Source organism: Aedes aegypti, chromosome 3, assembly GCF_002204515.2.
Source record: "Aedes aegypti strain LVP_AGWG chromosome 3, AaegL5.0 Primary Assembly, whole genome shotgun sequence".
Taxonomy (NCBI): domain Eukaryota; kingdom Metazoa; phylum Arthropoda; class Insecta; order Diptera; family Culicidae; genus Aedes; species Aedes aegypti.
The window spans coordinates 292,958,647-292,976,102 of record NC_035109.1 but is presented as its reverse complement, the minus strand read 5'-3'; the positions used below and the strand labels follow the sequence as shown (position 1 = coordinate 292,976,102).

Sequence of the window (17,456 nt, the reverse complement as noted above, 5' to 3'; positions counted from 1 at the left end):
TTTATAGGCTGCATTAAGAATGGTGATCGCTCGATAGTTCTCACATTCTAACTTGTCACCCTTTTTGTATATTGGGTATATTATTCCCTCCTTCCACTCCAAAGATATGGAAGCTCTACACAAAAACCATCATAAGTAAATATGTTCATCCTGTCTTAATGACCACCATTTATCAAATGCGCCAACTTTTCAAATTTGTAAAAAATCACTAAGATGAACACGTGGTTGGAAAAACCACTCAAAAATATATGTTGAAAATCATGTGACGTCTGAAAAAAAAATTTGAAAATTTCATGCACATTTGTCCATTAATATCTCAGATCTATCCCTGCCTTTATGCAAGTATTATCCATATAATCAGTTTCAGCATGTCATGTATTTAGCTTCAGTCTGTTATTATACTTGTTTTAACAGCTAAAGCAAGTCCACGTAGGGAATGATTTTTCCAATTTTGGAGGCTGCATGTCGAAGGAAATAGTTCCGTTCAACCATCTTAATAAGCCGAGATAATTTGTGTTATTTTATTTAGTGACAGCTCAAATTTAAATTCAAGGTAGTTTAATATCCTAATAATATCGAATAAAGGTATAGACAATATTTAAATAAGGTATAACACCAAAATATTGCATACATAGGGGCCCAGAGAGTTCTAGCAGGGGTTCGAATTCCACCAGTCGAGGGTCTTTTGGTAAAGTTAATTTTCTCGACTTGCAACAGCATAAAGTATCATCGTACCTGCCAGACAATATACACATGCAAAAATGGTCAATCGGCATAGAAAGTCCTTAGTTAATAACTCCGGAAGTGGTCATAAGAACACCTGCCTGCTTAGAAGCAGGCTTTGTCCCAGTTGGGACATAACGCCAGAAATAAAAAGAAGAAGAAGAAGAAGATTGGAGCGAGTGTTTCGTTTCTTCTCGGGACGGGATGCAATTCATGGCTACTGCGATTGCAATGCACGTACTAGCGTATTACAGGATTATTATTATTTAATTAGAATTGCACTCCGTACACCTTCAAATGCGTTGAAAGTGGTCTATCGCAAGTTTTCGCAAAGAAATTTGTACCCTACTTGAAAGCTTTTGTTTTTAGCTTTCGAATGAACTTATTCTCATCGCGGGCATTCGCGGGCTACTGATCTCTTAGGGTACTTTTATAAAAAATAATATGTTTTTTGAACAATTTTAACTTTAATTCACTTTGTATGAATATAATGAAAATTTTGATTCAACTCAGGTGTACTTTATGTATATACAAACAACTTCTCTGAAGATACCATTGCGGCTTGAGCTCTCTTTAAATTCATAAAAAGCTTGTGAGAAATTGATCGTAAATATTAATTTTCTTGAAAAATCATGTCCACGGTCCACTCAAGGAGCTGTAGAAAATTCAAACTCCAATTAATTTGCTTCAAACTTTGGATTTGAACAACAGAAGTGTTGAGGAAGTCGGGAAAAATATTACTGTTCGGATAAAATAGCTTTGATTTTTGAGGTTTTGGCCGCCCTCGGACCATTGTGCGTTGTAACGATTAAATGTGCAGTCATACATATTTTCTTTTCTTTCAGCTTCACTCGTTTGTTCGGCTATATAAAAGTACTCAGAAAAATAGGCGCGACCCGAGAGGGAAAAAACTGACGACATTTCGGGCTTTCTTGACGCATTGCCCAGGAGCAAGCGTCAAGGTCGAAGGATCAAACACTACTCATTAATCGAAAATAGGCCTTTGAATCTACAAACGTGATCAACAGATAGTTCTTCAATATTTCAAAGACGCCTTTTTACCATATTAACAAACGAAGTATTGTATTGAGTTGTGTCGATGTTTTTGGACTTCCAAGGACTTCACGAAATATAGGCCTGAGTATTCTACAAACGCAAGTAGTTGTATATTGATAATACTAAAATATAGCATAAAATCTTCATATAAGCAAATGGATCAATGTACAGGTTGGACTCGATTATCCGGTGAATCGATTATCCGGAATTTTAGACTCGATTATCCGGAATATATTTTTTATATTCTTGTTTTTCAGTTTTCATGTATAGTTTTGAGATAATAAATTGTATTGCAATATACAATATGAATAATTTAGCAGTTTTGGACGTATGTAAGAAAGGGGTTGTTTTTCTTCTCAAGATCCCTATTTTTCTTAGAAATAATTGCTGGCTACACCACTCCATCATACAAATAAAATAAAGAAAAGAGATAAAATTTAAATTCTTTTATCGCAGATTTTAATTTTTCTTTAAGTGATTCGATTATCTGGAGTGAAAAAAAATTGATACTCCGGATAATCGAGTGCGACCTGTACTAATCAGTACTGATGTTCTTGAGTATACTTCGTAAAAAAGTGACGTCAAATAAATTTGCGTAAAAACAGACTTCGTTAATTGAGATTTTAGTGAATTGGATTTTAAAATGGCGTCAGACATCGATTTTCGCCAATCGCTTGTCGTGCCCATTCCGAAAACACCCATATTGCATGGGTTTCTAATGATTTTTTCAAACCAGAGGTTAGGGACGTTCCGATATTGCAAAGTATCGATATTTGATTCGATACGATTATCGAATCAAAGTATCGATACCACCGATATATTGAATCAAAATATCGATATATCAGAATATCATTTGATATATCTATATAAAGCAAAATTCCTAAAAAAAATCTTTGAATACTCAAGATTATTGGTGTTTCGACATTCAATATCTAACAGATATTTAATTATTTCAACAAAATGAGCAATTTGGTAATTTTGATTATAAAATCTGTTTTGGAGATATATATTTAGCAAACTCACAAGTTTTGAGAATGGTAGCGTGTTCAAATCCTTTTTTAGAACTAGAAGTTTATGGAAGTCTTCGAATACCCGCACGAACATGATTTTGCATTTTTACATTATTTCCATAGAAATAAACATTCTTTAACAGAAAAACCACCACAACATACAATTCGACAATAGTTAAGACAAACAACGTTCATTCACTACAAGATTTATTGATTTTGGTGCTCTATTGGTAAGAATAAAATTGTGTACCATAATGATCAATTTCACCCGAATTTACGGTACATAAATTGAATTATGCATGAAGAAAACCCTACAATTGTTTTTCTTATATTAATGTACGATATATCGGAAGAAAATATCGATACCACCGATATATTGAATAGGAAATATCGATACCAAAATATCGAATATCGAAAGCAAAATATCGATACTCCGATATATCGGAAGTATCGGAACGTCCCTACCAGAGGTCGCCATCTAGGATTCAAAAATGGCGTCGGACATCGATTTTCGTAATCCTCTCGTCGTGCATGTTCCGAAAATACCCATATTGTATGGGTTTCTAACGGGGGTTCAAACTCAATTTACGCACTGCGTAAAAAGGTGACGTAAATTGAGTTTACTTCGTAAAAAAGTGACATAAATTGAGGTAGCGTAAATAAAGACTTAGTAAATTGAGGTTTTAGTGTATAAAATTCATATATTTGGCTTCTAGTGTTTTCTAAAGCTTATGATTCAATACGAAATTCAGGATGTAATAACATATTTTGTCAAAGATTTTTAACTTGAAAAACAACTTGTGTCGCGTCATGTTGCTTCCATTTTGAGTAACACATTTTTAACCTTAAATCTCAAAAAAAAGGTTAAACATTTTGATCAAATCCTATATGATTGCATTTGTGATAAAATCATGTACACTCAGAAATAAAAATAGTAACAGAATTACTAAAGTTTATGCATTAATGACTATTTTCTATCTGCCTCTCTTTCATTTTGCTGTGAATTTTCACACTAACATTTTAACACTGGGGTTGTTCTTATATGACATTTCGGAGGTGACACGGAAAACAAAATACACCTTAAATTAGAGTTTAAACTAAGTGGCTCTCAAAAACCGAAAGCTATTGTTTTTAGGTCTTATACCAAATAAAAACATTTCAAAACGGAGTAAATAAGTGTTTCTGGCCAAAGCTTAAGCGTTTGGTGCTGAAATTGAGACAGGGCATTAGGGCCTGATTTGTCGTTTTTGTTGATTTTTGAGATTTTCATACAAATGTCTTAAAGTTTTAGGCGGTTTCAAAGAGATAAGTTTACTGCACCTATGAGAAATAACTATAAACAGAAACATATTACAAAATTATATTATATATGTTTGTGTTTAGACTGTGCCGGACTACTAATAAGGGGTTATTTTTTTATTTCTTTCTTAAAACAATGATGTTTATTTACGAACGTGGGGTGATCGAAAGGTGGAATCAGCATTTCGACAAACATCTGAATGGCGCTGAGAGCACAGGCTATGATGGTGGAGTTAACGGAGGAAATGCCTTTGTCAGTACTGCAGACGATGGGAACGCGGCCTACAAAGTGTTATTCCTGTACACCCGCCTGACACGTGAGACAACAAAAGTTGGACTGGTGGTGAATGCTTCCAAGACAAAGTACAACATGCTAGTAGGTGGAGCCGAACGCGACAGGGCTCGTTTAGGTAGCAGTGTTACGATAGACGGGGATGAGTTCGATCTATGCTGACGGCTGATAATAACGTTAGCTTTATCAGTGGAAGCCGGGCTTTCTAGAAAAAAGAACAGCAATCATAAAATTTGGACTAGTTCAAATGGGACTTCAGTAAATCGTACAGGAAAACATCCAGAGATTTGTTCAATAATTCATCTCGTAATATCTGAAAAGACTCTTCTAGAGATTTACCCAGGAATTCTCTCGAAGATTCCTTCAGGGATTTTACCATAAATTCCTCCAAGATAATCTCTACCGTAATCCCTACAGTAATTTATCCCGGGATTCCACTAGCGGTTTTGCACGAGATTCCTCCAGGAAGATTTTTCGTTCGCTACTAGATTTTCTAGACTGGTTCGGATAGGGCACCGATAATACCTTCGACAATATGTTCAAGAATTTTGCCAGGAATTCCTCCATGGATTATTTCAAGAATTATTCATGGAATTTTTGCAGGGATTTTTCTACAAAGATTCCTCTAGCAATTTCCTACCTACCCTAATTTCCTCTATTAAACTTCCTACCGGAATACCTCCAGTGATTCCTCCATAGATTCTTCCAGTAAAATCTTCACTGGGATTTCTCCAAGTGTTTCTACAAGTATTTCTTTGGAAAACTTTCCACCAGAGTTTCCAACGAGGATTCTTCAAGTGATAGATACCACAATAAATAATCTTCAGGAATTATTGCAAGGATACCTCCAGGAAAATTGCTAAATGAATTATTCTAAGTGTTTCTCCTGGTAATCCTCCAAGGATTACCTTTGAAATTTCTCCAAAGATTCGTTCTGGACCTCCAAAAAATCCGACAGGGTATTCCTTCAAGAATTCCTTCTGAAATTCATACAAGGATTGATCCATGAATTCCTCTAGGAATTTCATTAAAAAGATTAAGAATTCCTCCCGAGTATCTTCTACGATATTTTTAAAAGATTTCTCCAGGAACTGCTCTCCCGAAAAAGTTTTTTGAGGAATCGCTTCCTGGAGAAATCCTCGAAAGAACCTCTAGAAAAAAAATCTAGAATAATCCCTAAAGGAATTCCCGTGTGCAGTCCTGGAAGAATCCTTGAAGCAGTTCTTGCAGGATACTATCAAGAGATAAACTCCTGAAGAATTCTCTTGAATATCAAATATTCTTTTCGGCTACGCAGTCTTTTTTAACGACTTTTTTAAAAATAAAGTACGCGTAGATAAAAGCGTATTTCAAACACAAAACGCTTAGACAAAAAGCGTTGTCGATTCTCTACCAGCTCATCCCTGGAACAATTTCAAGTGGAAATTATGTAGAGTTTTTCTGGAGCAATCCTTGGAGAAATTCTGCATAAAGCCTGTGGAGATTTTCATGGAGAAATCCCTGAGGGAGTCTATGGAGAAAATCTCTGAAATATTATCTAAGCTAATTACTGATGGACTCATGGAGACATATCTGGTGGAATCCCTGGAGGAATCCTTCGAGGTATCCCAAGAATAATCACTGTTGAGATTTCTTGGTGGAATCCCTAGAGAAATCCCTAAAAAAAAATTTTTTTTCTAGAAAAATCCCTGGAATAATGAATGCACAAATCCCAGGATAAATCTCTGGAGGAATCCATGAAGACTTTACCCAAAAGCAATTTATGTAGTTTTTACTGGAGAATTTTTTGTAGAGGTTTTCCTTATGTAAACTCTGGAGAAATTCTTAGAATAATGCCTGATGAAATTACTGCGGAGGTTCATGGGAGAAACTCTGGAGAAATTTCAAGAGTGAAATTCTCTCCCCGGAGGGATTTTTGGAGGCCCAGAACGAATCCTTGGAGAAACTCCTGGGGAATCACTGAGGGTTTATCTGGACTAATGTAAGTCATGTAACGATTTACCTGGTAGCAATTCTGGGAGCATTCCTAGAGAAAATTCTTGTGGAGTCCTTTGAAAAACTCGTAAGTTGTAGAAGACCTGTCAGAATTCCTGATGGAATTCCCGGAGGAATTCTTGGTTGAATCCCTGAATCCGTGGAGAAATCTCCGAAATAATTCGTGGTTGATTGTTGAGATGACTACTTGAGGATATCTTTGTATGTATTTGTAGAGGAATACTCGAAGGAGAAGTCACTAGAGAAATATCTTGAGTAATTTTTGAGAAGATTGTACTGTAACTCTTGGGGAAATTCCTAGAGAAAACACTGGAAGATCCTCTGAAGAAATACCAAAAGAAAACGGTTAAACAATCCTTGGAAAAATATTCGAAGAAATTCCGGAGTAATCCTGAAAGAATTCCTGAAACTCCTGGAGGAATCAATGGAGACGTTGCTGCAGAAACTCCTTGCAAAATCTCTAAAGGAATTCCTGTAGGAATGTTCTTGCAGAAATCCTTTGTCAAATCCCTGGATAAATTGATGAAGATATTCTTGGAGTCCTATAAGAACGGTAATTTGAAAATGAAAAACATATTTTTATTTATAGGAAATGCAATTTTCAATTAAACAAACTGCTATGGACCCCGCTAGACCCCGCAATTATTTGTGCATATATTAAAAGGGTAAAGGTTGAGGAACAGCATGATGCTAAAATTAGCTGCTACTTCTTGCAACTATACATGATATGCACACTTCAATTTGATGGAAAAAACTGAGTAAATCGTTCGTAAATCTTCAAAATGAAGAGCTAGCGCTTCGATGTCTTCGGCAAAAATGTGTATTTTCACAGCATCTTAAACATTGTTGAACATTGTAAAAATGTAGAAATTCAAATTTAGAAGTTATGGACAAAATATGAGTTTTAAGGGGGTACCCATCATTTTTACCCCCTAACTTCGTCAGTGTAAGAGGTGAAGCTTTTCCGTGTTCGACAAACTTTCATGAAATGATGTCGCCTACAATACTTCTTTAGACAGTTTTCAATTTTGACAATAAATCAAAAAGTTATTTTTTTTCTCAGTGTATATCTCCTTAAGTGAAATTTTTTTCAGTGTCTAAATGAAGTTCTCAATAAATGATGAAACTTTGTAGAACATTTCAAAACGCTAAACCTAATAGTTTTAGCACAAACACACATGTCCCAATTTTTTATAAAACGTCCCTCTGTGCGGTCTACGATTTTTTTTTGCATTGGAATTATTCTCGGCTTATCAAAACAGTCTATGTTCATCTTCATACTTGCCTCACGATATACATCTTCTTCTTCTTAACTGAAACCTTGTTTGCCGATTGACCATTTTTTGCATGTGTATATCGTGTGGCAGGTACGAAGATACTCTATGCCCTGGGAATCGAGAAAATTTCCATTACGTAAAGATCCTCGACTAGCGGGATTCGAACCCACGACCCTCAGCATGGTCATGCTGAATAGCTGCGCGTTTATCGCTACGGCTATCTGGGCCCCGATATACATATATATGCAAAAATGGTCAATCAGCTAAGTAAATAACTGATTCATAAGAACAATTCGTTGAGAATCAGACTCTATTCCGGCTGTGACGTAACGTCAAAAACAAGAAGAATAATTTTATAGTTTATTTATGTCATGGTGTCTATAGGTCTATAGGATCTGTAGGAAAAATCATGACTTTTGAGCTGTCGCATGATGGAACTATATGATGGTCTGAATGTCCACATCACACCCTACCGGAACCGGTTCCGGAATACTCCGACCAAATCCGGCCAAATCGAATTGTTGGTTCTCTTTATGTTCTTGTGAAGCGGAATGAAAGACCATGAAATTGGAACCGTCCTGCTATACATGCATATGAACTTCTGAATATGATATGTGCCAGTTCCTTCTGAAACAGGTTCCGGATTCCCTTAGTCCCTAGTGTTGTAAAATAGTCTGAAAATTCCAGATTTTTATCTCTTTTCTCCACAAAGTTACAGCTTTGCTGTGCCGATTGGCCAAAAATGATTCCAATGCACAAGGAAGGTTTCACAAGACGACCTAAGTCAAATGTTCATCTTTCGATACCTAACCTCTACTTACACCGCTCCGTCATATGGAGAGACAAAGCGACGTAAGTACAAAACAAAACATAACACTACTTGAGTCGATCTTACACTGGTACAAAAACATCGTACCGTAATCCGGGGTAACATTGATCAGCGGGGTAACATGATCGGAATGTCCTTCCTAGTAAGAAGTTCGACTCATCATTTATAGGCGTAAGGTGTTTTTATTTTTTTTAAAATAACTTAAAAAGCAAATGACTTGTAAGAATTTGGCCGTCATATTCGGCTTCAGGGGACATGATTTTAGTATGTAACGTCATTTTAAATAATACCGATCATTGTTTACTTGAGTAATCAATGTTACCCCATATCGGCAAAGTTAAAAAATCTCATAAATAACTTATTTTTAAACATGCTCATATCATATCAAAACGAAATACAGTATATAATCACAAGCAATAAGTGCCAGTACTGGTTTTAAAAGTATAAAACTTGCAAAATTTGTATTTTTAAATGTAATCTTTAATAAATATACATAAAACTGTTGCTACCCCGGACTACGGTAAGTATTTTAATAAAACGGTTTTAAGGTGAAACATCTCAGAATTCGAAGATGGCTGGTACAAAGGCCGACTTGTGCCCCTACTCACGTTTTCAATGGCACTAAACTAGAGAAATAGTTGGAAAACGTTTCTGATCTTCTTATTTTAAGTTTTCTGCTAGTGCAAAAAGCCAAAATAAAAAGTGCACTGTTGTTGGATGCTTTATTTGCGAGATTTGTGCCTTTAAAGTTTTAGTGCAATCTTAGAAGGTGATTCAATGCTGTTTCACCTTAAAAGAAACTTTTGATTCTTTATATTTCTTCCCAAGACCGTATGAAAGTTATTTACGGTGATTTGAAGAATTAGTCGAGATTAGCATATGAATATTAGATATTTTTTCGATTAAGGTGATAAAACTGATTTTGACTAAATTTCATTATTTCGAACTATGTGCGACTGTTGAACTCAATATTGAACAGCCCCCGGAATACGAATTCATTTGGCCTCCTTCCCGGCAGGCAACCCGGATAAAAACGTATCATTCAGTGAATGGAATAAACCATTAATGTACAATATAACGTATTGGATACAATACAGCGTATTGTAATTGAATGTCGAAACAATATTATTCTTGTTTGGATATACAATTCAAAAACAATATAATATATTGTAACAGAACATTGTATTGTTTTTAATTGGTTTTATACCTTACAATTTTGGTCAAATTCCTATTTTCGCGTAAAACAACTGTTTCTTTTTTCTATGTAGCTTTGCTGAAAGAAATAAACAAAACAAGTTCAGAAAGCAAGAAATGTTGAGTGAAAAATATTCAAAAAGTTAAAATAAGTAATTTTTTAGAAGTCACTTGACATTAGCTGTAACGACGAATGCAACCTTGTTACAGTTCGTGGAATTGTTTTTGTATTGTACAACAATACACGAATTGCTAATCAAGACAATACATGAACATTATATCGTATTGTATTTTCAAAATGTTTGTATGAGAAAATATCTATATTTGTATTGTTACGATACTTAACCACCCATACATTATATTGCAAAAATCTCATATACCATACAGTGAACTGTTCAAAACAATATATTGTACTGTAATTGTATTGTCATTTTACATATACTGTATTGTATTTCCAATATATTGAATGGTACTGTTACAATACATTATATTGTTTTTGTATTGTATTTTTTATTCGGGAAGCTTTGCTGACGGGCGCGCGGATTAACTTGTTCGATTGGCCAAAACCGACACATATTCGTATGAATCTTTCTTTTTGTTCCGTCAAGCGATTTAAAGTCAATCCGAAATTATAAGCCATCTTGATGGATGGCCGTTTCACTGTTTATACGGCTCCCGGAGAGTGAAGTCACCCAAAGTAAGGGGTATTGTGGCCCACATACGTCATTTGAGCAGCAACAAAATGCAATAAAACTATTTTTAATCTAATCGAACACTCAATCATCGATTCGATCAATGACATCATCGGGATAGGCAACAAATTCGAGCGAATGCTATTAGGTTTCGGATCAGGTTCCGACCAATTCGTCATTGTTCAGGATTTGGATAACGGTTTCTGTTCGAGAATTGTTCGCAACGCGTGTCATGGCATGTGTTGGAAATCTAAATAATTGGGTGTCAGGTTCAGGTAGCTTAACTGTCAATTGGAATTCGGAATCAAAATCAATCGTCAGTAGTGCTTTGCAAATTCCTTTTGCTTCTATTTTTACTTGTCGGACACTGTTACTTGTTTTAGGGTGTCCCAGAAAGTTCGAAAGATCTACAAAAGTAACTACTTGAGAAATTGGTAGAAGACTTGAAAGAAAAATCTTTTGAGGAAATCCTGGAAGAGTATCTGGGAAAATTTTCAGAATAACCATGTGGAAGTCACTGGAGGTAGTTGCGTTGGATTTTCTGGACAGTTCTGAATTGTGAGGAGAATTTCTTTATAATTATAGGAATTTCTTGAATAAATGCTGGAGGAAATTCTGGATGAATCCCAGGAAGAAATTGTGAAAAATCTCTAGAGTACCTATCTAGATAAGATCTCGCATTTCGACTAATACTTGCTGTCTTTTTCAGTGTCAGTTGCTCGAATGTGACAGATAAGAGTAACAGACACTGAAGAAGACTGCAAGTGTTAGTCCAAATACGCGTAGGGAGCCGGATCCTATTCTTGGCACTTTTGATTCACTTCGGCAGTGGGGTTTTTTGAAAGCTACTGAGCTCATATTTGGTCACCATACACGTCGTATTGAAGTGCTTCTTGTTGCAAAGTTGCATAAAATTCGGCAGTGAAAAACCCCGCATGCCAAAGTGAATGATGGAAGTACCCAAGTAGGTCTGCACCGTATCTGTCAAAATATGAGCAATTAGGACCAAGGTAACTCGAAGACACCTTGATTAGGGTGGAATTAAACGGCACAATACTCAAATCTACTTCTTATGCTCTCCTTATTAGAAATTCTGTTCAAATTTTTTTCGTCATATGAAATAATGTTTAGGACAATCCTATGGTTGTCCTTCGCAAGTATTCTCGTACATAGGACATGTCTTACCTATTTCTCGCGTCTCTGATTGGAATATTTATTAAAAACTCCGTTTAATTTCTGTGAGTTACTCAACAACGCATCCGAGAGCGAAGTCACTCAACCCGTTACCGTGTACTTCAATACGATTTGGTGGGTGGGCTGATTGAAGCAAATATTCCAATGTTTGCAAATGCGTTTGTTCAGTCATCGAATGTAAACAAAACGTCACCCTGCCTCAACTCAAACGATCAATGGATGAGACGAACGGGAGCGCTGATGATGATGTGGTGACTCAAAAATATCGCGACTCTAATGTCTAATGACAGCGGAATTGAGTAAACTAGGCATCCCACGCCATCGCCCGCTTTGAACCCTACGGGAGGGAAAAACTAAACATCTTCTTTCAGTTGGTGTGAGCTGGTTGGTGATGTAAATGTGGGGTAGGTTTCTAAACACAAAAAATAACCGAACGAGAAAATCGGTTAATCCCTTTCACGCCAGTTAGGAAGAATTTACGCATTTTTGTTTTCGTTCTGTTGCGTTGTCGCGTAGTAATGGTTTCTGGGAGTATGACCTATTTAATTTGTGCTGACTAATACGACATCTGAGGGGAAATCCTAATCCTAAATGGAAATGTTTCATATGTAAGGCAGTAGCCCGTGAAAACAGTGCAGCTATTGATTTTGTTGATTTAGCTTGACCTAAATATCAACAGAGTTGTATGGGATAAAGCTGAAAAATAGAAAATTAATCTTTCTTTAGATTTTTTTTTCGATTTACTAACGCATAGAGCATCTTCGTGCTATCCACACGATTTACTCATGCAAAAGCTCGTATTCAATAATAATAATAATTCCAATAATTACTACTGAGCTGTCCAAGGCATGTTTTTCTCAAAGATTTATCCAGGTCATTTCTCCAAAGATTCTTTCGGAAAAATATCAAACAGAAGATTTGAATCTTCCAAAAATTTATCTAGCGATGTTTCCTTCATGAAATTTCTCTATAGATTCTTCACAGTTTATCTCCACAGACTTATGCAGAATTTCCTCCCAAATTTACATTCTGTTTTTAGGAGTTCCACCGGAAATTTCACCATGGATATCTTCATGAACTCCTCTAGAAATTCCTTCAAAGATTCTTCAAGCAATTTCCCAAGGAAGGTCTTGAGGAATTTATCGAGGGATTTCCCCGTGAAATTTTCCAGAGAATTATCATGAGGCGTCTTTCACAAATTACGTATTGCTCGGGGCGGTTCAGATGATAAACTCAAGTGTTTCGACTTATACAAAATTAAAAAAAAAAACATACAAAAACCGTTACGGAGGTCAACAATTTCCAAATTTTGCGTAATGTAGTAAATGGATGCTAATAAATCTTCGAGCTGTTTAGTGGAATACCTATAAGTAGATGAACAACCGAATTTAGTACTATACCATTTAATTCCACTAGTATTTGTATCCTTTGACAGATACGTGTATTTCGACCTCAACTGTAAGGCCGTCTTCAATGTTGTGTACTAGACTCGACGTCTGAAGTATTATCTGCATGAAATTCTAGAACAACTACTGTAAAAAATACCTAACGAATTCCTAAATATCCTGCAGAATTTTCTAGAGCAATCCATTGAAAATTTTGGGTGAACTTCCTGTAGATTTTTTTAGGAATAGTCGTAGAAATTATAAAACAATTTGCCGTATCACTTCCTAGAGGAAGCCTTCAATGAACTTCTGTAGAATCCATAGAAAATATACTTGAAAAATTACCCGATAGGTTGCAGTAGTATTACCTGGATAAAATTCTGGTAAATCACTTGACATTATAAATTATTAATGAAGATTTCAGTCTGTTGCCTCAATGACATTTCAATTTGCATGATGACAGCTCGTTCCGTAATAAAATTAGTCGAGGGATGATTCAAAAGTGAGTTCTATAATAACTTCAATCATTTTTTTAAAAATAGTTCCAAGGCACGGAAATCATAAAATTTTGGGTTCTGGCTCAATTTTTAACGAAGAATCAGAGTATGTAGAAAGCTGGATACCATTAAACAAGCCAATTGTAGACTTTTACCATAACCCGGATATTAGAAGTCTATAAGTATTTGTATAAAAGTGTTACATATTTGAGAAAAAAGCGATTGTTTTTTTTTCTGCTTGAACAGAGATTTCAATATGAATAATTTGTTTTTGGAATAGAAATGGGCAATTGAGCAAATTAAATAGAGTAAATAATTCAGTGCGCATCGTACCTTCGTGCTGTGCGTACACGAATTCTCTCTGCTCTTGGAAGTTTTCTTAAAAACTACCTAAAGCAATAAAACAGTACTTTTCAGTGCTACTAAAACAGTACTTTTCAGTACTATTTTTTCTACTATTGATCCCTTTACGATCCTTGTTTGGACCCGTGCCTTCGATTTTTCGTTGGACCCGTTGGCGAAAGCTAGCGGTGGTAATCCTTCTTGGACACCGTCTTGGGAAAAAAACCTTTCGAAGGCCACGTCTTCTTTCGTTCATTAATTGAACATGGTATCAACAACTAACAATAGGAAGGGTGAATCTCTGAATTCACTACTTCCTTCCAAAAAAGTGGGTTTAAAAACTGTCACTACACGTGGCAAGAATGGAAGAAAGGACGTTTCCCCGGAATGCGAACTTTCTTCCAAGGGTGAAATGAATAATTGTATCGAAATGAGCAATCAGTTCGATGCTCTAGACAAATTTTCCGAACACCAAATCGAAGCAGCCTCTAGCCCAGGCTCTTTGATTCAAGTGAGGAAGCAAAGAGTGCCGCCTATCGTGGTCAGTTGTTCCGAATTTGCGGGATTTAGGCAGGAGATCTTGAACTCCATTAGGGGAATCAAGGTTTCCTTCCAAATCGCAAAGAAAGGAGACTGTCGCGTTTTGCCGGAAACTCTTAAAGATCGTGAACTTCTTCTCAGACACCTTGAAGAGAAGAAGCACATTTTTTTTACTTATGACGACAAAACTGAACGTTTGTTCAAAGTTGTCTTGAAAGGTCTCTCAAGTGACTATAAGTCACCTGAAGAGATCAAAAATGGAATAGATGATTTACTTGGATTTTCCCCAGTCCAAGTAATCATTATGAAAAAGAGAACCCAATCTGGCATTGTTCGGAAAGGGCTTTCTCAAGAATATTATTCAGTTCACTTTAACAAAAAAGAACTAAATAATATTAAAGCTTTAGAAAAAGCAAAACTTGTGTTCGATGTCCGTGTGACATGGGAAAATTTCCAGAAACCTGGAGGAAATTACCAGAACCTCACTCAGTACCTTCGGTGCCAAAAGTGGGGTCATGGTACAAAAAATTGTCGCATGGATGCTAAATGCATGATTTGCGGAGGTTCTTCTCACGCCAAAGACGTCTGTCCAGTGAAGGAAGATACCACCAAATTCATATGCTGTAATTGCGGGGCTAACCATAAGTCCAATTTTTGGAATTGTCCTTCACGCAAAAGGGTCATTGAGGCTCGTGCCAGGCAGATGAAAGATAATATCCGTGACGATAACGGTCGTTTCCGGAATTTGCCTGGTAGAGTAGCGAACAATGCTCATTTTTCAGTTAACGATCGCTTGATCATGAATCATACCCATCAGGAAGATCATAATCATGCTCATTCACAAACTAATTTTAATCCGTCGGGTAGCCGTTCGAATCTTTCAATTTCGAATGTATCTACCCACGGTAAATCCTTTGCCGATATCGTGGCAGGAAATTTGAACTCCTCCCCTGTTAGATCCATGGGTACCCATTCCACTTGTTTCAAATCAAATGGAAAAAACCCTACCGCCACAGGTAATTCCGCTTCTTCGTCTACCGGAAATTCTAATGGGAAATCACATGAGATGTCTGCCTCTGATTTTAATTTTCTAACTGAACAATTGAATCTAATGATTGATGCAATGTTCAAAGCCACCACTATAACTGAAGCAGTCCAAGTAGGTGTAAAATTCACAAATCAAATTGTCATTGGATTACGTTTTTCTAATGGATCCAAATAATAATTTAAATATTTTAAATTGGAATGCTCGTTCTCTGAATGGTAAAGAGGACGAGCTGTTTAATTTTCTTACGGTTAATAACGTGCATATAGCAGTTATTACCGAAACGTATTTAAAACCTGGATCTAAACTCAAAAGAGATCCTAACTTTTTTGTTTATCGTAATGATCGCCTTGATGGGGCATGTGGGGGAGTTGCAATCATCATTCATAGGCGTATAAAACATCAACTGTTTTCATCATTTGAAACTAAAGTTTTTGAAACTCTAGGTGTTTCTGTTGAAACACAGTTTGGTAAATATACTTTCATAGCTGCCTATTTGCCTTTTCAATGCTCTGGACAGCAAGTTAATTTGCTCCAAACTGACTTGCGAAAATTGATTCGCAATAAGTCGAAATTTTTTGTCATTGGTGACTTTAATGCCAAACATCGGTCATGTAATAATCTTCATAGTAATTCCAACGGCAGAATTTTATTTGATGAGTGCTCTTCAGGATATTTCTCAATTCAATACCCTGATAGCCCTACATGTTTTTCCTCTTCTAGAAATCCATCTACGATTGATTTGGTCTTAACCGACTCTAGTCATCTTTGTAGCCAACGGATTACTCATGCTGATTTTGATTCTGATCATGTCCCTGTTACATTTCAAATATCCCAAGAAGCGATTCTCAATCCTATCAGCTCCACTTTCAATTATTTACGAGCCGACTGGAATATATATAAAACGTATGTTGACTCTAATCTTGATGTTAACATTTCTTTAGAAACTAAACTTGATATTGACAATGCTCTTGAAACTTTAACAAATTCAATTGTTGAAGCCCGGAGCATTGCAATTCCAAAATGTGAAGTAAAATTTGAATCCGTGATTATAGACGATGATCTTAAACTCTTGATCCGTCTTAAAAACGTGAGGAGAAGACAATTTCAACGCACTCGCGATCCTGCTATGAAAATTATATGGCAGGATTTGCAGAAAGAAATCAAGAAACGTTTTGCTCAATTAAGAAACAAAAATTTTGAAAATAAAATTTCTCAATTGGACCCTGGCTCTAAGCCCTTTTGGAAATTATCTAAAATCTTGAAAAAACCTCAGAAGCCAATACCGGCATTGAAAGAGGAAAACAAATTATTACTAACTAATTGCGAAAAAGCTCAAAAACTTCCTATGCAGTTTGAAAGTGCGCACAATTTTAATTTAGGACTTACTAGTCCAATTGAAAATCAAGTTACTCAGGAGTTCGAAAATATTCTCAATCAAGAGAACGTTTTCGAAAATGCCTGGGAGACTGATTTGAAAGAAGTGAGAACTATTGAGCTTGAGCTTGAGCTTGAGCTTGAGCTTGATTGGCCGCCCGTGGATGCACTCCAGTATCGCCAGATCAGCTGCACTTACACAAGGAACCAACCGGATGACTGCTTGGGACTAACAGGCATCCTCAGTGTATAAGTGCTGGTGATCTTCTATTTTTAGGCAACAATGGCACCTGCCACGTCAGAATGCTGACCAATGAGGGGAAGGGGGAGGAATTGATGATGCATTGAACTGACTCCCACGTAGACCGTATATTCCACTGCATCCACGTCAGTTCATGCGGGAGTGTATGGATTGGGGTAAGGCATGGCAGAGAGGTTTGCTTTTGTGGTTAGCAGACTGCCTATGTATCAGGCGTAAGAAAGGCGTGCGCGTGGAAGTAGGAAGCGTTAGGGATACGGTTTCTTGTCCGTCTCTGGTTCTAGCGTTTGCTATGAACGAATAGTTTGAGTGTGATATATTTAGAATGGAAGATAGAAGCAAGTGAGAGATATACAACTACAAAGTACGAGGAAAGGGACGGGCCTGGGATTGAACCCATGACCTTCTGCATATGAAGCAGAAGCGGTAGCCATCAGACCACCAACCCCG

The 17,456-nt window shown here is 36.5% G+C and overlaps 1 protein-coding gene across 12 annotated transcripts in view; it reads right to left on the bottom strand.

Annotated features, from left to right (window-relative positions):
* Positions 1-17,456, bottom strand: part of LOC5564333 (igLON family member 5) — a 360,449-nt gene that overhangs the window by 46,162 nt on the left and 296,831 nt on the right. The gene's annotated exons all lie outside the window — the stretch shown is intronic.